Below are 20,196 nucleotides of genomic sequence, written 5' to 3'. Positions count from 1 at the left end.
TCTGGAGACTTCTGCTTGCAAAAGAAATGCTATACCACTGAGCCACATCCCTTCCCAATGTCACCAGCTTGGATTTGATCAATCACCATGCTCCCCTTCCCCTGTAATCAGAGGCAGTTAGTAATGACTGAGAGACGACCCAGAAATACAAAAATACCACACGGTGCAGTCTCTTAATATTCTGTTACCCTGTACACACACCTCCCACATCCAGTTCAGCATAAACATGTTGCAGAGCATGGAGTTGGGCCACCGGTTTGGTCCTTTCTCCAGTGTTGCCCCTGATTCCTTCATCAACTGTGCATGACACAGTTTTCGAAGGAAGCCTGATACAAAAGGTCCTGCTTGCAAGTAGAGGCTGTTGAGCAATCGAGACAACTGACTGTGCAGCGGCTTATGCATCTGTAGGGCTTGTAAGCAGGGCTTTTAAGACCTCTGGCTGCAGGTGTGATCCCATGTTTTAAATGGAAAACTTCCTTGACCTAGAAAAACTAGAACGTCAAGAGAAGGCAAGGTCACCTGCCTCTCCCTGACCTTGGGGAATGTCAGAAAGAAAGCTGCTTTGCATTTTTTAACGCTCCCGTTATCAAAGGCTTATGGAGGAACCAAAAACCAAGTAACCAACATACGGTAAATAGAATGTGTACAAAGATGTTATTTTTCAAAGTATCTAAAGTTTTCCCATGCCAGCTTAACCATGGTTTAAAAGAAAGAAAGACAGTCAAACAAATTGTAGGAGAAACAAGAGGTCTCTGGCAGAGGGAGAGGGAGGTTTACGACACCTTGAGAGGTGAAAATATAGGAGCAGGAGAACGCAGAGCTCTGAAGAAGGGGTCTTGTAGAGAAAGATGAGAAGCTGGAGCAAAGATCCTCTGGACCCCAACTGGCTCGGAAAGCCAGGGATCTCACTGAAAACTGGAGCCAGTTCCACAAAGTGCCCCACGACTTGACACAATCAAAGTCCTGGGCCCCTGTGATTTCTCTCCTTCCCTTCCCTCCTCTTTCCATTTGCTGTTTTATTATATCCCTCTCTTGTTTGACTGTGGTTAAGTTGGGGGATTTGTTTTTCTTTATTTCATTCCACCTTTCCCTTTTTCTTTTATGTCCTAAATTGTTATTCAGCTGTTTTCATTTAAATTATGTTTATGTACAGTTACTCGCAGTTCTGGCTGTTGCCTCCTCCCCCCTGTGACTGTCTCTGATGCTCACACATTCGCGTTGGCTCCTTTACAGTAGATGCCTGGAGCAGTAAATGAAAGCAACTCTTTTATCACTGAGCCCTTTCACCTCCATTTTTAAAAAATATTTCTTATTAAGGTGCCAACTAGTTCCAGCTCCTTCTTCAAACGTAAGATGCCTTGCTCAAAACACAAACAACCGAACACACACAAAATGGTTAAACTGCAACAATAGCCAATCTTTTCCCTCACTTTTTTACCTTTTTTTTTTTTTAAGCAGCGCTATGAAACTTGTAGGGGGTATTTCAGGGGCTCCATTGTATCACTCAAAAAAACCACATGTGGCCAATCTACTTTAGCCTATGGCTAAACAAATCCCAGATCATGGAACAAACCTGCCTATGTTATTAACTAATGGGCTGAGAAAAAATGCTAAACATTTGTTTAGGATATGTTAGGGGAAACAATATTCACATTCTCTGACACAGCACAGAAACCTCATTTGTCCATTTTCACACTGAAATCTGTGGAGATTCAGACCCATCTGTGTGACTGAGGAAATTAATTTCCAACGGAATCTTCCTACCTTGGTTGCCCAAACTCTGAAGCATTGGAAGTGCTGTCCAAATCAAACTGATACCTTTGTATGCTTCTATTTTCTGTTCATAGCAGGGTCTGGGAAATGTGTTGCATGTGGCCAAATTAATTGATTCTCAAAGTGGTCATTACTGGTGGCTGAAGTTATTCCACAGAATATGTGTGATAGCTGAAGGTGCAGCTACTGACAGGATATTGTTGTTGTTGTTAGTGTTTGTATTTCATTTATTTTATGAATCTCTTCCCATGAGGCACGCTGAAGTTATTTACAATAAAAACATATGTAGAACAATGGCATTACACACACACACACACACACACACACACACACACACACACAGTGCATTTAAAAAAAATGTAACTATAGTATCAACATTCTAAACATGGAAAACATCGAAGCAATTTGCTTTAAAAGTAAGAGGAAAACAATTTGTCCTGTGCACTTGAAAAAAGAAAAAGGAAGATATGGCATAAAAGTGGTTGGATCCCATTTGTGGAATCCGCTGTCTTGAAAAGTGCCCTTCTACAGCAAAGGGATTTTCCCCACAGTAAATGGGGGGGGGGGGATCACTGATGGAGGAATGGATGCATGAGCTTAACTCTAAAGCAGCAAGGAACATAAAAGCTCACATCTCCTGTTTACAATGCTATCCAGACATGACTAAAATAGGAAACAAACTGTCAAGGAAGTATAATAAAACAGCAGAGTAAAATGCAGTTAGCATGGGTGAATTTCAAGCAAGGATGGATAATACAAAGAATTACATAACACTAGAGCTGAAATATATCCAAGTCAGAAGAAAATAGCAGCCTGATCCCAGACATTAAAAAGCTCATGCCTATCATTATAGAAGATTATGTTGTTATTCAATTACATAATAGGTGGTTGCACAATTCATTCAATTGTAAACAGATTCTTTTTTTAAAAAAAACCATTTTATCCCATAAAAAGCATAATTTTAGTCACACAAACAATTTAGCTGATGTTGTTGTTTGCCGAAATACTTTTATTGGCGTCTTTCTCTATATAGGTTATACTTTTCATACACCTAATTGGATGGTTGCCAATGTCTCCAACAAATGAGAGGGTTGAAAAGAGCACTTCCTCTTTTCCTCTTTTATATTTGTCTTGCCTGCTAAAAGCAAACCATAATACTTTCACTCGCGCTCACTTAGAAATCATGGACACATATATTCCACAATACACTTTGGAGGGACAGTAGGAGTCGTCATTTACAAAATAAAGAAAGCTTGGAGTAACTGGGAATGGATGTTTATGTGGAAGGACAATGAGCTCAGCCCATTTCTAGTACAGTGGTACCTCGGGTTACAGAGGCTTCAGGTTACAGACACTTCAGGTCACAGACTCCGCTAACCCAGAAATAGTATCTCAGGTTAAGAACTTTGCTTCAGGATGAGAACAGAAATCGTGCAGCGGCAGCAGGAGGCCCCATTAGCTAAAGTGGTACCTCAGGTTAAGAACGGACCTCCAGAACAAATTAAGTTCTTAACCCGAGGTACCACTGTACTCAGAACAAAGTCCTGTGCTGCATAGAGGCACCATGTTGTATATACCTTTTGACTTCAGGTAGTGGATCTTGGAGTTTTAGTAAAAACACAAAGTAGATTCTGCAAGCCATGGTCTAGGTCCCACTTGGAGCTATCCAGGGTGCTATCTGCTTTGCTTGTTTGTCTTCTGGAAAGCTTCCACATTTTGCATATCTGGACCTACCCTCTACCAGGCCTTGCCCTACTGGAACTTGACCTCAACTTGACCTGAATTTGCTTATCAGATCTTGAACACCAACATGGGAATCCTGCCAGCAGTGGTAACTAAATTCATCCCCCCTATGCTATTCTGGTGTTTTAAGGGTGAAACTACATGTTACAATGAACATGAGACCTATGGACCCAAACAGTAACCACAGAGTTGAATTTCTCCTCCATCTCTAGAACCCCTATCACTACTTTCTGTGCAAACCTACCTGGCATCATTCTGTTCTGCATTTGTCCACTCCTGCCTATAGCAGCCAGTGGTTTGGACTGGGCTGGGAAAGTGCAAAGGATGTCAAGACACAAGATGAAGAATCATGGAATCACAGAATTGTAGAGGCAGTCATCTAGTCCAAACCCCTGCAATGCAGGAATCCCAACTCAAGCATCCAAGACATTCAGTAGGAGTAACTTGAAACATAAGGATCACAGTATATGAGGAATGTTGTATAAGACCACCATTCTCCAGCCCAGTGTCCTGATGGTTCAGACTATAATTCCCAGTAGCCACAGCCAACATAGTCAATTGTCAGGAATAATCAGAGTTAAAATCCAGCAACTTCTGGAAGGCACCTGTTTGGAGAAGCCTGTGTTTATGGAAGCATTGGAAGAACTTGAAAAGGGTTGCCTTTTAGGGGGCAGCAACTCCATGTGACTTGTCATGGGTAGATGTGTCCCAACATTTGATTTGAACAATATTGTGTGTTGCTACATGATAAAACTAGATATAGAAGACCTTTGAATCCCAATAAATGTTTTCTACCCTCTGTGTATAAAGTATTTTATTTACCTGTGTTTCCCCTCCCACAAACAGTCATCACACTATAATTTTTTTATCTGCCAAAGGGCACTGTCACTGTAGTTGAAAAGAAATCCTATTGCTCCTGTAGGTGTTTCTAAATGGTAATGGACTTTGACTGTAAGTCATATCCTTCCAATTTCATTCTTCAAACATGACCTCTGGAGAGACCATGTTGATCCCTATGGCTATAAGATTCCCTTGGTGTTTCAGTGATCTGAACGCACAAAAATTCCATGGAAATAAATCCCAATTAGATATCCATTAACAACTGTAAAAAGATCACTGGGTCCATTACCAGCTGCCTTAAGACATTTTAACTCTAATTTTTCAAAAAAATAAAATCTCCCATCTTCCACTTATTTATCTCTTTAATCAGGCTAGCACAAAGAAAAACCTACATCACATTTCAGTATCATTAGCTTAACTGCCGTTCCCTTTCAGGATGTTTTATTATGTTTTGACTCATTTACGAGATTCTTTTATTACTATTTTTTTATTATTTTACAAGTAAGGCCAAAGGGCCTTGGTGAAGAACAGGCCCCATTCATGCAAACTGCTTCGCAGACATGACATAAACAGAAGATATTTGAAAATTGAAAATTTGAGTTTAGTTTCATGCATCATGAAATGACCTCTAATGTGATGTTGGAAGACTCCTTCATACTATGTCAATTGAAAAACAACCCAAAAATACAAAAGCACAGAGAGAATGGCGAGGTAGATGTGAGTAGCTGTTTTCCTGCCACAGAAATCAGACGTGGGCCTGCTCCCCATTTCCTGTCGTCGTCCCCCAATAATATTCCATGGTTACTTTGTAGATCACAGTGCCTTGGTGGTGTAGGGGTTAAGAGCGGTAGTCTCGTAATCTGGGGAACCGGGTTTGCGTCTCCGCTCCTCCACATGCAGCTGCTGGGTGACCTTGGACTAGTCACACTTCTTTGAAGTCTCTCAGCCCCACTCACCTCACAGAGTGTTTGTTGTGGGGGAGGAAGGGAAAGGAGATTGTTAGCCGCTTTGAGACTCCTGAAGGGGAGTGAAAGGCGGGATATCAAGTCCAAACTCTTCTTCTTCTTCTTCTGCCTTGGATTAATCAATGTGAAGTCATTTCATGATGTACGATGCACACTTATTGGCAATGCCTCAGTGAGTGCCACTCAACAAGCTCCACAGTCACTAGCTGAATGTTATTGTGATTGAGGTTTCAGCCCAGCAAGGTTAACAGCAACCTTCCCGATCACTTTATTATCATGTGCCTGTTTTGCAGCTTCCCTGCCGTGCAGTTGTTACCATGCTGCAGTTAAGCAGTCTCTGAACGCATTATTGAACTGGGCTGGGGCAACAGAAACATCATGCACTTGTTGACTTTCTTCAAAAGATACAAATCAGATTTCATTCCAAATAGAACATGTGCAGTGTCCCATCTGCAGCTCTTGCTGCAGGGGGCAACGTTCTGTTCCCTTTCCCTGGCTATGAACTTCAGCTGCTAGACAGTCAAAGTGCACCTTGCTCAAAGACAGGTAAGTGGTTTGATGGAACTGCTTCTCCCTCCCAACATGCTTATCTGAGTGGCAGTGGCGGCAGTGGCCGGGGAGAATGAAGAGGAGAAAGAATAATCAACTGCTGCCCCTGGTGATTGCCTCGTTCTGCCTAATGTTAGGGGCAGCCCTACTCAGGGTCTGAGAGGGAGATGGAAGGGACCAGACAGGTCAGCTGTAGCCTGCCATCAGCACACAGGTATCAGAAGATTCTATGCCACAACATACACAGTTCCTGGTCAATGTATTATACACAACCCTTTGTTGCTGTTATTTTAAAGGATAGTAACTGCAGTTATGCAAATCTTGCTTATATATTTTCATTTGGTTAAGGGTGCAGTCCTGATACTATCCCTAAGACTGTTGCAGTGGGCTGTGGAGTGCAACCAATATTCTCAGTTTCATTAAACTAATTAATCCCCAGGACAATAGTCTTTCCTTCTGCTCAGGTTTGGAGAACACACCTATGTAATGCCCAGTCAGCACCTCCATTTATATCCTGAATTGCCCGAATCAAAAGATGGCAACTGTATTGGGGAAATGGCATGCTCATAACAGTATCTTCTGCATAGGGAAGTGATTTCTGTATTTATTTTATTTTATTCATTTATTAAATTTGCCCAGCTGAAAATTTGTAACCCCCAAAATATCTACTTTTATGTTCATTGTCTTCCACCTGACTGCTACAAGGAGACGTAACAACTCGCACACTGATAGTAATGTTTGAAGGAAAGATATCTCAATCAGAAATGTCACTATAGTCAGCATTAGTTTTGCAAGATAATAGAAGGACATAGTAAAAGAGGATTTCTTCCAGGAGGACACAATATTTATTCCACACATTGGGATTAGTGGGCAGAATGCAGCAGCACCAAACAGGTACCCACCTTCTTATGGGATTATTTCTATATCTATGGAAGGTCCAGCCAGTTCCTATTTCTTTCCACGGCAAGCTATCCCTGATAATATCTTTCCATTATACGTTTAAGGTGTAGCTGTTTCATTTTCTCCATGGGATCTCAGAGCTTTGTGCTGCTCAAAGAAACTTGGTGTTTGCTAATATAATTGCTGTTGAATCTTTGTGCATATAATATTTTCTTTTTTCTTTGTTTCACAAGGAAGGTAGAGACGACTGTGGAGAAAAGTTGCAGATAAGAGGGAAGAGAATACCAACCATAGGTAAGAAAATCCTATGGAAATTTTGTTTGGGACTCCTGCCTGCCCAAAAATGCACCAGTAGTGAGTGGCTTAATGGGGCAGAGTTGTGGATCAATCGCAACACTAGAATCACTGCAGTTTACATGGATGGGGTGGGACAAGGGAAGGCAAGATCACAGCTCCATGGATGCACCAATGCAGCCATTTTGGTACTTCCACTGGTGTGTTAATGATGCCCTGGACTTACCCTTGCCCTCCTCTGACCAGGTGCAGCCCAGATGTTCACCACACCAAGCTTCCTAAAACAACACAGATATCATCAAACAGCTCATTCAGGTGGCCTATGGTATTTTATTAACATTCTGTACTAATGAGGGCACCAAATGAAAACTACTTCTTCTTCTTCTTCTTCTTCTTCTTCTTCTTCTTCTTCTTCTTCTTCTTCTTCTTCTTCTTCCTGAGAGGTGCCGGAACTGAGTTCCAGCTGGAAAAAAAGCCCTGATTATAGCAAACTAAGACCATTGTGAAACTAGGTTTACAAATGACTGTTAAAAAAAACTAACCGTAAATGCAATCATGCTTGGTTATTCTTTTTTTAAAAAATACTTTGCATTATCCATCTTTTTATCAGTTATGACAGTAAATGAACAAACTCAGTGAAAGCACTCAAGCTTTAAAATTCATGTTATCTCTGAGCTCATCATCTGCTCTGTGGAGGAAGCTATTTCCATTTCACTCTGACTTCCCAGAAATACTTATTTGCTTCATCACAGGGAACCTATTTGCTCTGTATACTGGCTGTTATACGCTGCTGTGGATGGTGCTTCCCAAAAATGGGATGCTGCAAGTCCCACCACCACCCCAGGCCTCTCCCACTAGTGGAGTCAGAGCCTGGTAGGTCAGGAAACAGAGCTAACAGAAAACAGTGGCCATCTAAGGTAAATATTGCAAGTTCACTGACAGCAAACAATACCACCCACGCACAATGTCAGACCCACCCACAGATTGATCTAACTCAGAACTGCAGTTGCGCTACAGTCAGAAAGCAGGAAATGACCTATATGCTGATGTTGCATGCCACCTGAAGCTCTGATTGGTGCAAGATTCCAGGGCTCAGTTTCTTCAGAATGAGAGACTGTGGAGACTGTGGTGTCTTTATGACATATGGCTTATTTACACATATATACAACCTGAGCCTACGATGGAGAGGTTCACAGCATTAACATACCAAGAGGGTCTTTTTTCTTCTCCCATAGCCACAACCTTGGATTCCAGTAGAAATCAGACATGGTTCCATCTTCAAACTGCCCAGCCCATGGTCTAGTATCATAGAACTGTAGAGTTGGAAGGGACCCAAAGTGTCATTTAGCTAAAGCATCCATGACAGATGGCCATCCAAGCTCTGCTTTAAACCTTCAGTGAAAGAGAGTCCACAGACCATTCCAATACTGAACAGTCCTTACTGTCAGAAAGTTATTCTTGATGTTTAGTCGGGATCTCCTTTCTTGAGCTTTTTATACATGTGTGGACCTGTTTGTAACCTACTTTTAAACAGGCCTGGTAAATGTGTAAATAATAGTCATATTCTGAAAATCTAGCAACAGCAGATGAAGAATCCCTGTTCTAACAAATTTCATTCCATTTATTATTATTATTAATGGCAAAGGTACCCCTGCCCGTACGGGCCAGTCTTGACAGACTCTAGGGTTGTGCGCTCATCTCACTCTATAGGCTGGGAGCCAGCGCTGTCCACAGACACTTCCGGGTCACGTGGCCAGCGTGACAAGCTGCATCTGGCAAGCCAGCGCAGCACACGGAACGCCGTTTACCTTCCCGCTGGTAAGCGGTCCCTATTTATCTACTTGCACCCGGGGTGCTTTCGAACTGCTAGGTTGGCAGGCGCTGGGACTGAACAACGGGAGCACACCCCACCGCGGGGATTCGAACCGCCGACCATGCAATCGGCAAGTCCTAGGCGCTGAGGTTTTACCCACAGCGCCACCCGCGTCCGTCATTATTATTATTAACTGCTTTCAAATACTGGTTAGTTTATGCTTTGTGAGAGGTCACAGTCTTGGAAGTTTCTAAAGATCTACTTTCAGTTTTATTGCAGAAGAGGATGTCTTCTCCAAACAGAAGTGTTTGCTGGAGAAGTCATTTCTCTCGCTGCCTCTGAAATGAAGATTTCTGGAAACTCTTGTTGAAGAACAATATTATCTTTTTCCAGGGTTGCACAATGAGTGCCTTCGGTTCAGAACATTTGCATGCAATTACATAGCACATCCACTTCTTTCTGATCAAATGATAGGGCTTGTGTGCTGAGGACTGACATACAATAAAAATAGTGATGTTCTCATTGCCAAGGCCAGCATGAACTGCTCTTCAGATTTCTTGGTGGAAACGTGCTTTCAAAGTTATTTAAAAGCTACATATTACCTGCCCCGCTAAGAAATACTTAAGGGCCAAGTGTTCTAAACTGTTACTCTCAAAATAATTTATTCTTTTTGTTGATAAAAAGATGTGGAACTCCTCATCTTCCCATCATAATTGACTTAACGGAAATCTCTGATGACAAATTGATTTTTTTTTTAACCTGCCAAGTTTCTACACAGTTAAGATGAAGCAATCGTTAATTTATTCCTACCGCTTAAGCCCAACAAACCACTCAAACAGCTGCTCTCCATCAGCATTTATGAACATTATAATAACAGCAGCACTAGATGTTTGTAGGCAGATTGGTAAAGTGAGCCCATTGTTGCCTGAACTTGGTATCTGACTTTAGCATAATGAGTTTCGTTTTGTTTGTTATGTGACAAGTCCTTAAAGAATCTATTGCCTTGTGAGGTAAGTTCTGCAAGATTCTGGAGGAATTAAATACCTTTGATTCAGTCATTGTCTTTCATTATGTTGCTGCTTGTCACCCAGTTTACTGTCACAAACAAAGTAGTTTACCATTTTAGATGCACATGTGTGTTTAAGATTCTTGATCTTTCTCAAGAACCACACATACTAATCCAATCTAATCCTTCAAAAGTAAACAGGTTGAAATCTGAGAAGTTCACATCTAATGTACCAGGCCTCAAGCAGAAGTTTGCATCTGTTTCAGTTCCTCTCCTTCCAGCATTTGGAACGGCATTTGAATTGTATGTCCTGAACAAAGATGCATAGTTTCCTGGAGATGTAACAAAATAGGCAACAAGAAGCGACGAGATTGCTAAAGTATAAAACAGAGCTTTCCAAGCTTTTCAAGTTGGTGACACACGTTTTGGACATACATCATTTCGCGACACAGTAATTCAGTTTTACTAGCAAACCGGAGGTTAAACTAACTCCTTTCCAGACCTGGGAAGAGTGTGGGGAGCGTTTGTGTGACACACCTACACACTGCAGCCGACATACTAACGTGTCGTGACACACAGTTTGGAAAGTTCTGGTATAAGTTCTGGCATGTCAAACAGGTCGATCGTGATCTACTGGTCGATTGTGGGATGTCCATTGGTGATTGCGGTCTATCACTAGATCCTTAGCGACGACCCCCCCCCCAAAAAAAAACTTTGCCTCCCCCCAGAAAGTGCTCAACAACTTTGCCTGGCAATGACAATGGGTAGATCACAGCCAGTATTTTTATACTGTGAGTAGATCGCAGTCTCTTGGGAGTTGGATGTGCCTAGCATAAAACATAGCATTTAACTATTGATTCAAAACCCCAAAATGTATTTTATATGATTGACTTTTTATTTCTATTCTTTGTATATTGTATTGTTGTTTTATTGCTATGGCTGATGGCTGACGCAAATAAAGATTCATTCATTCATAGCACCAGAAAATGAAAAATTGCATACTTTTTGTTTTGATTTTGGGGTTATTTCTTTCTGGGCATATGCATTGTAGCATACACTGACACCAGCTAACCAATTGTCTAGTGCCACCTGTGTTGGTGTCAGGGTAGGTGTGAAAAAAATGGATTCTAACTATGGTGACAATGGCAAAGGCAGGCAGAACTTTTTAGTTCTTAATGGACTATACAAAACGGTGTTCTATTCCTTTCTCATTTATTCCTCTGGAAAATTCCACTATCAAAATAGCTTTCAAGGTTACATTTCGTAAGTTTTTAAAAATATACAAACATATGCCAAAGTATCTGATACACTATTAAAGTACGAGTTGTTAATTTTAAATGGATAAAACATTCCTATCTAATCTTCCACACATTTGTATCAACAGGAGTTATTCCAGTGTTGGGGTTTTATTTCCAAAAGGCATTTTGGATTTGGAAATTGTTGTGGCTTTTAGCAAACTTCAGTTACACAATGTTAAAACCCAGGTTTCCCTACCCCTCTACATGTCCTTGTGTTTTCAGGAGAGTTGCCAATAAGCAACAAGATCCCTCAGTTGCCTTACAACAGGAATCTCTTGCGGCACATATATTCATTTGCTTCTATCACAGTGGTTTTTGTTTGCTCGCTTGTTTTTTAAAGGTTGTTCTTTGCCAAAGAATATTGATAATAACCCCTTCCAGTGAAGAGAGTCTGCAAGCTTAACAATCACTTGAGCAGTTTGTAAAAAAAAGGACATAGTTTCCTGTAGAATGTGAAAACTGAAATGTAACATTAAGGTGATTTACAGGTATTGATCAGTTCCTATAGGTAGGTTGATGCTTTGTTAGGGATAATAAATGTCTGAGAGGAGCTGTACAAATCTTCCAGTAGGGATGAGGGAGAAATTCAGTCCACATTTAAAGGTTAACCTACATAATTTGCACTTTCTGAAACAAGCCGCGAACCATAGCGCAGCCATCCGTCAAAATTTTCACCACTCCAAATTTGTAGCACAGTTGTCCAACCAAATGATGTGTGCAAAAATGCACATACTAGGTAATGTGTACATAAAACTGCATACATTTGTGAAAAGAACATACACAAATGCATTATATTAGAGAGAATCGTTTTGTAAAAAAAAATGTGTGTATGAGGAAAAATTCACACTGTAATGCTGATGAATTTACACAAGAACCCTTTTAAAACAACAACATCTTGCAAACTGCTGGGGAAATGTGGATAATTGAATTTAAGATTGGAAAAATGAGAAACTGAGAAAAACCAGATTCGAGAGGTTCACTTGTTCCTACCTTCCAGTACCATATTATTAAGGCAAAACTACCTTTTAAAAATGTGCCTGTATTAAAGACAATCCACACAACAAGCAAACCCATAAGAAGTGTTCAGATGATACATTTAGCAAGTGTGCAACCCGTGTACACAAATGATTGAGGCGTTTGCTGTTTACATGCATAAATTTTAAAATGTCACTGCCAGTACCAAATTAAAAGGTATTTGTCCATTGCATCCTAAAAGAATTCATTTGCATGGACTGTTAGTAGAGCATAGAAAAATCCTCTTGGGGAAAGATGGAATTCAGAAGCTGATCTTCAAAATGTAGCTGAGGTGTTTAGGCTTGTCATTTCAGAATTGGATTGTGGGTCAAATAAATGAAAGCTTGCAGGCTCAATCACTTAAAGCACAATCCAATACAAAGCAGCTGGAGGAGGAGGTGGTGGAGGAGGAGACCCTATTTAAAATATGTTTACAGCATACAACCGCATGGCACCAGCCCTTTCATTAAAAGCAGTCAATTACCAAAAGCCTGTTGGAACAAAAAGGTCTTCACCTGCCAGAGGAAGGACAGCAAGGAGGGAGCCAGTCTAGCTTCTCCAGGGAAGGAATTCCAGAGCCTGGGAGCAGCTACTGAAAAGGCCCTCTCCCATGTCCCCAGCAAACAGGATTGTGAGGATGGTGGGACTGAGAAGGGCCTCCCCTAAAGATCTCAAAACCTGGGCAGGTTTGTATGCGGGAATATGGTCCTTCAGATAGCTTGGGCCTAACTGCAAACTGCACCCTCTTTTTTGAAAGATATTTAGTGCATCACTTTAGGAGTCCTCTTTATCAACCAGCAGCAATGCTGTACTTCACAGGCCACCATTCTGCAAACTGAACAGCAAGATAGCAAAAAAACCCAAAATAAAATCCTTCTTTGGGGCTTTCTTTTGAGTTGAAGACTGTATAGTCTCAGAGGGCTGTCCCAGCTGCTGGAAATTCCTCTATTGCTGTTGATGTATAACATTGTTCCAAAACAAATAACTCCAAGCCCCACATTTCGCCCATCTGTTTTGCATTTGAAGAAGTTAGCGTTCCAGTCAAGAATGTGTTAAGAGACTGAGAGAATAAGCCGGACCCACAAAGACTTATGCAGTTGCTTTTTAAAAAAAGCAAACAAACAATGGAGTGTTTTCCTGAGTCTTTAATACAGAACGATTCTATGGAGGATTAATAAGACCTGATAGATGGGGATCCCCCTGTATCCTGCTTCTTATGAAAAATCTGGATCTCCATTTCTGCCTCTGGAGCTGACTTCTGCTTCGTGACTCTCTAGCCATAGGAAGTCCTAAAACGTACCCCGGACTTGCTTATAAAACAGCAACCCCTTCCCACCCCCCCTCACTGCCTCCTCTTCTTGCAGTTTCCCAGGCCTGATGCAAGCCCTCGGACGGCAGGAAACTTAACTCGACTGCTCTGCAGCTTTTGTTTTCCATAATTGCCCCTCACACGGTGCACTGTGGGGACCGCTGAATGCATTTCAGACATTTTCTTTGGCAGTCATGCTCCGTGTTGTGTTAAGGGTTCATTAATCTGCTTGCCACTAGGCTCTTGAAAAGAGAAAATTGTTTCACACTTGCTGAAAGACAGAGAAAAAGGGTTTCAGGAGTGGGAAGGAAACAGGTTGTCTGGGAAGTGTGATAGAGGGGAGATATCCCATTTTTGGGGGGTCACATTTTTGTCTCTTGATCAAATATTCAAGGTATGTAACAGACCCTTCTTGCCATTAATTAGCCAGTTAATAGGACTTGGCTGCTGTTCATAAACTTAGCTTGTGTGACGGCCTGTTTCAAGCCTGGATTCTGACCTGGATAAGACGCAGTGTGTGTGTGTGTGTGTGTGTGTGTGTGTGTGTGTGTAGGATGGAACATGGAACTGAAACCGTAAAAGTAAATATTTGTGTGAAGCGAGTTTATAAATAGTGTGCTGAGGCACTGGTTAATTTATTTTTTAAAGAGAAAAACAAAGAGAGGGAGAGTGTGTCAGAAATGTATTACATGCATCAGAAATCATCAGTTGCTTCAGCCATCTTGTAAAGGCACATCTTTGTCCAGGCTTTCCCTGATTCCCTGTTTTTATGTGCTTTTATATTCCTGATTTTATACTGCATTTTTTTTTAAAAAAAATGATACTGTTTTTATGTTGTTGTCAGGGGCTCAGGAGCAGAGGCACAGGGGAGAGAGGAAATGGAGAGCGAGGGGGAGAAATCTGAGGGCAGCGGAGGGCAGAATGACAGTGACCCGAGAGATTCCATGAGCCTCTCCAGTGAATCAGAAGATTCCCAGAAGGGGGCGCCAATGGCCAGGGCAAGGGGGGTCCCAGGGGGGACACACCAGAAGCAGGGGGCCAGCGGAGACTCCCAAAGCAGCAGCTGGAAATCAGGGCCAGCTTCCCCACCAGAGCGTAGTGGGGGGGAAGAGCCCCATAGGTCAGAGTCAGCGTCTCCTCCGGCAAGCAGGGAGGAGGAGTCAGGCCCAGCTAGCATCCCCGAAGAGGGAAGCAGCGACAGGAGCAGTATAACGGTCAGAAGGAAGGTGGCAGGTTGGGCGTGCACGCCAAGTTCAAATGTACAGGCGCGCGGGACAGCAGAAAGCCCGGATTGGGAGCCAGGTCCTAAAGCACGCCGGAGGCAGGGGGAAGACTCAGGGGACTCAGCGTCAGAAGAGTCTAGGAAGGGCAAGACCCCAGCGGACAGGCGGACCCAGAGGAGGAAAGAGCAGAGGAGGAGGTGGAGCAAGGCTAGGGTCTTAAACTGGTGTCTGGGGGGAGGAGACTCAGACGGAGCTTCGGCGGTCTAGGGTTTAAGACGTAGAGCTGCGCGCCGTGGCTGTAAATGGGAAATTGAACTTCAATAAAGACTATTTTATATAACAACGGACTGGCGTTGGTCCTCTGTGAGCTGGGACCTGAGGCAGCTCTGACAGTTGTACACCACTTAGTTGTTTTTTTTTAAAAAAATTAAGTGCATAAACATTATTCTGGAAAGGAAAATATGCTGTTTCTGTTATATGTTTCATTTGCATATTTTATTTTACATCACCATATAAACGTACACACATATACACACACACCCACACACCGGGATATACCCAGGATATACCCAGATGCTCGGTATCTGTTGAGCAGGGACTTGTCCATGCACAAGTCGCCGGCAAGAGTCACACAGAGGTCTGAAATGAGCCAGGATCCAGGAGTTGTGCCAGAGATTCAGAGTCAAAGCATATGCTGGGAATTGGAGCCTAGGAACAAGCAGGTGCCAGAACTGAGGAGTAGCCAGGCATGCAGCTGTGAGGCAAAGCAGGAACTCAGGACCACAGTGCCAACATCTTCACCCAGAACATCAGCCAACAATGAGGGGGCCCTCCAGATTCATCAGACCAGGGATCCCCATGTTGAGCGGCCTGGATTCTGACTAAGAAAGGCCAGTCTGATTCATTGATCCAGTATCACTGGAGGACAACCCAGGTGTTGGCATCATGACCAAGCCTGAGCACAGCAGATCAGAGGCTCTTGATGCATAACCAGGAAGCTCTTTTATGCTCATCCCTTCCCATTCTGAGTGGGGCTGATGGGAGCTGGAATACAACAACACCTGGAAGGCCTGGGGTTCACCACCCCTGTTTTAGACACAATAAGCAGAGACACATCTGGATTCAAACCTCTTTCAGAAACTCCATGAGAGGAAAAAGAGTTCCTCAAAGAGACAAGCTGATAACTTTATTAGGCCATGTGCTCTGCACACTTCTAAGGTGCAATGCTCTTGTCTTGAGACAAGAAAGAAACTCTTGTAAAACATAACGGTGTGCATATTCTCTCTAGCAGACCCAATAAGATGCATTGTTCATCTTCTACTTGCAGTCAGTGACATTTTTAGTGATGCATCTTAGCATATCATTTTGTTCTAAAGATTGAAAAAGATGGGATGTGCATATAGATTTTTGTACAGAAATGACATATTATAGAAAGGAAAGGCGAGACACATAAAATTACCCTGGGTCATCAATTGTTGGTGGGTGAAACAACTAGATAATAACACTAAGCTTTCTTCAAGACTACCAATGATGCTCAAAAGCCACTTATCCTAGGACTATCACAGCCACAACACTTTCTTTACTATGGAGTAAAGGTCTTTTTCGCTTTATTTTATGTTTCTTTCATCATTGCTGGAGGTTAAAGAGTCATGAACACACTGTAGTACTATATCTCTTGTGGCTGATTCATTATAGATTAAACCTGAATGGTATATTCATTTTATACAATACAAAGAGGCCCATATTTTCCAAGATAATTGAGAGCCAGCTACATAAATGCCAAACACTTCATCCTCTGCATTATTATGATTAATTTTCCTCCTATTGCCATGCAGCTTTATACAAGGTCCTGGATTCCATTCAGGAACTAGTGTTCCCCTTCTAATGCCATTGTCCTTAGAGAACATAACTCTTGGATGCAGGTGGTCCAGCGTAAACAAGGCCATCTGACCAAAGTTGAGGCCTAAAGGAAACATGCGGACAACAATCCAGCCAAAGTCCTCCTGATTCTATGGATAGAGTTAGCCATGTCTGTAACCATTGAAACCAGTGGGATTTTAAATGTGTTTAATTTTTTCTGATCTTATGCATTGTTAATTTATTATTCCTTGACATAGCTAGATGTCCACAGAGCAACTGCAAATACTGAACTGAAACCAACACTAATGTCAAAGGAAGAATCATCTCCACTAAAACCTGGATCCTAAACACAGTTATTCTGCAGTAAATTCCATACCCTCCAACATTTATTTGATGAAAATAAATTATTATTATTATTATTATTATTATTATTATTAATACCCCGCTCATCTGGCTGGGTTTCCCCAGCCACTCTGGGTGGCTTCCAACAGAACATTAAAAACACTGTAAAAGATCAAACATTAAAAACTTCCCTAAACAGGGTTGCTTTCAGATGTCTTCTAAGAGTCATCTGATGGGAGAGTTTTCCACAGAGCGGGCGCCAGTACCAAGGAAAAGCAGGACATTTCAGGATCAAACAAGAAACCAAGATGGCTTCTGTAAATCCTGGACTGTCCCTGGAAAATAGGGACACTTGGGGGGTCTGAAATTCCATTGATACTTCCAGATTGGGGTGCCAAGGTTTGCAGTATTTGGGTGATGTAGGCTGCTGCATTATACACGCTTACCTGGGAGTAAGTCTCATTAGCTTATTGACACTTAGGAGTGAGTAGACATGCATAGGAATGCACTGTTAGACATTGCAGAATACATTACAGTGTACCACATATATACACATTTCATATGAATTCTAGTGTTACTTTCTCTTCACTAAGGCACCATCTGTGCTATACATCCCTGGGAAGAGGGACTGATTGTTAAACCACTCTGGGAATTGTAGCTCTGAGGCCTCCTCCCGTTTCTCAGTGGCCCCACCTGAAATACAATTCTGCTGTCACTCACTACCTGAGTTCACTGTTAGAAGGAGTGCTTATACTTTGCTATCTCTTCAATATTCTCCTCTCCTCATACTACAGAAGTGAAATTCTAAGAAAAATAAGTAACTGCTGTTATCAACCGACAGTGAGGGTGCATTGCCACAGGGATGAGCACATGGTTTATATCCACAACATCTCATTCCTTTGTTCCTGCTGGCAATTTAGAACTTTTATGAGACAGTCATAGTAACAATCAGTGTCGATGACGGTAAAAGGGCTAATGCACCCGTCCTTCTCACAGCCACTTCATAACAAACATTAAACGGCCCATTCAATTGCCTAAGAGCTGCTATATAGCACTATGGAATCAAGAGAAAAGATGGCCACTTCCTCAAATCACGTACTCTTATCTATAAGGTTAATGTATCCTGTTTTATTTTGCATGGTTTTAACACCTTTGAACGGCAGTCATGTAGTTTAGTAATACCCAATGGTATTCTGAATAGTCTAATCTGGTTCAAAACTCTTTTCATGGTTGGGTTGGTGCCATACGATGCTCATGCAGTGTGCAAGTGGGGTTTAGGTTAATGTTACCTGGCCTTGATCTGCATTTCCATCTGCTGGCAGCCTCCTATCTGCACTGAAACAACAAATATTTGGTTAATAGAAATTCAGAGGAGAAAGAGGTTGGTACAGCTGATTCAGAGATCTTGAAAAAAAGCAGTTTCAATTTAACAAAAAACAAAACAAGCTAGACTTCAACTCATATTGCAGTTCAGAGAGTTGGTCTTGGCAACTGCGCAGGGAGTGAAGTTCAAAACTGACCTCAAAAGAAATGGAATACTTGCTTTTTTCCTGTAGGTACTTAAGTTCTATAAAGTAAAATGTAAAGGATGATCCAGCCACACAGACAGAAAGCCAGGTGGCTAGACGTAGATGTCTATTCCCCTTCGCTTTTTCACTTTCTCCAGCACTTAAAATTCCCTAGGACTGGCTGCGCATATGAAGTCACTGACCAGAGTGTGGATGTGTGAGTTCCTGTGTGCATTTTGGTGGCCTCCTTAAGAGCCTTACCCCCAAATAAGTTAGGTCTTTGGGGCCAAAAGAAAAGAAATGTTAAGACGATGTTCCTTGGTGTTGATATCCTCAATATAGAGCAGAGCCAAAATTTCCATGAGGTTTCATTTTCATGTCCAAATGTGTATTTCCAACCATTTGTAGAATATCTAAGCAAAATCAAATGATGTCTCTGCTTTATTTCCAAGTCCTAGGCACTAATTGCTGCTCAAACAGAACAACGGAAATACATATTTTTTAAAATGAAGATTTTATGGTTTCATGGGACGGGCAGTCCCAGCTGGCTCCAAATCTCAGGAAAGTTCCTGAACCCCAGGAGCAGAAAAGTGCCAAGCCCCTGAATTTCTCCAGTGTATATCAGGAAGACCCTGCCCACCCACCGCGGCTATCTGCTGTAGTTCCAGTTCATCTGTTACAAGATGTTCTAGAGAGCCTCCAATTTTTTTATTCCAAACAATTGTTGCTGCAGGGGGAGTAGTGGTGCAATTATTTGCATCTGGTACACAGTGCCACTCGCAGGTTATTATGTGAAATAGCGAGATGGGAATCTGTGAGCTGTCAGGCCCCATTCAAGGCACAAAGCTAATGTACAAAGCCCTGAAAAGCCTGTGACATAAGTACTTGCAGAGTTCTTTCCCCAATACTTACTGGCACACAGCGGCAGAGAAAGCCGCTCGGGCGCCTGGGGTGGTGCACCCAGTGACAGGGCAAGCAGTCCATAGGAGTGGGGCGAGGTGGGGCGGGGTGAGCCCCCCATAGGGGTGGGACACACCGTGAGGCCTCTGGAGTCTGCCTGCCTCCTCCCACTCAGCCGCCCTACAGCCCAAGCCACTGCATCTTTCCCAGAAGAGACGCGTGGCTCAGGTGCGCTGCAAGCCCCACAGTGAGTGCCGCCTGGCATTTTGTCACCCCCCTCAGTGGTGACACCCGGGGCGGACTGCACCGACCGCACCCCCTTCCTCTGCCCCTGCTGGGACAGAATTTGAGATTGGTGGTAAGGTCCAAATATGGCTCATAAGCTCACTTAAGGAAGCTCTTGTAATAAACAGGATTGGTACTTTCTTATATGCAATCAGATTTTTGTTGTTGTCAGAGAGCCAGTGTTGTGTAGTGGTTAGAATGTCAGACTAGGACCTGGGAGACGAGAGCTCAAGCCCTCACTCAGCAATGAAGCTCACTAAGTGACCTTGGGCCAGTCACTGCCTCACATAGGGTTGTTTTGAGGTTAAAATGGGGACGTGTATGCCACTTTGAGCTCCCTGACTTCGCTCAGATTGGGGAAGATTTTGTTTGCTATTTTTCCTTGGAAAACTCTTTTCCATTTTATTTTATTTTAAATTAAAAATCAAGAGTATTGAATACTCGACTGCAACTTGATTCTGAAAGCCCACGCATATACACAAAGTGAGAGGCTCCTGAGTAGATATTCTCCCCACTGCCTATAGGTAAAAGAAAGAAAGGCAAACATTGTTAAAAAGATGTTTTCTTGTTTTTA

The sequence above is a fragment of the Podarcis muralis genome, chromosome 6 (genome assembly GCF_964188315.1).
Source record: "Podarcis muralis chromosome 6, rPodMur119.hap1.1, whole genome shotgun sequence".
Taxonomy (NCBI): domain Eukaryota; kingdom Metazoa; phylum Chordata; class Lepidosauria; order Squamata; family Lacertidae; genus Podarcis; species Podarcis muralis.
The sequence above is the reverse complement of the archived record's forward strand: the minus strand, read 5'-3'. Positions refer to the sequence as shown.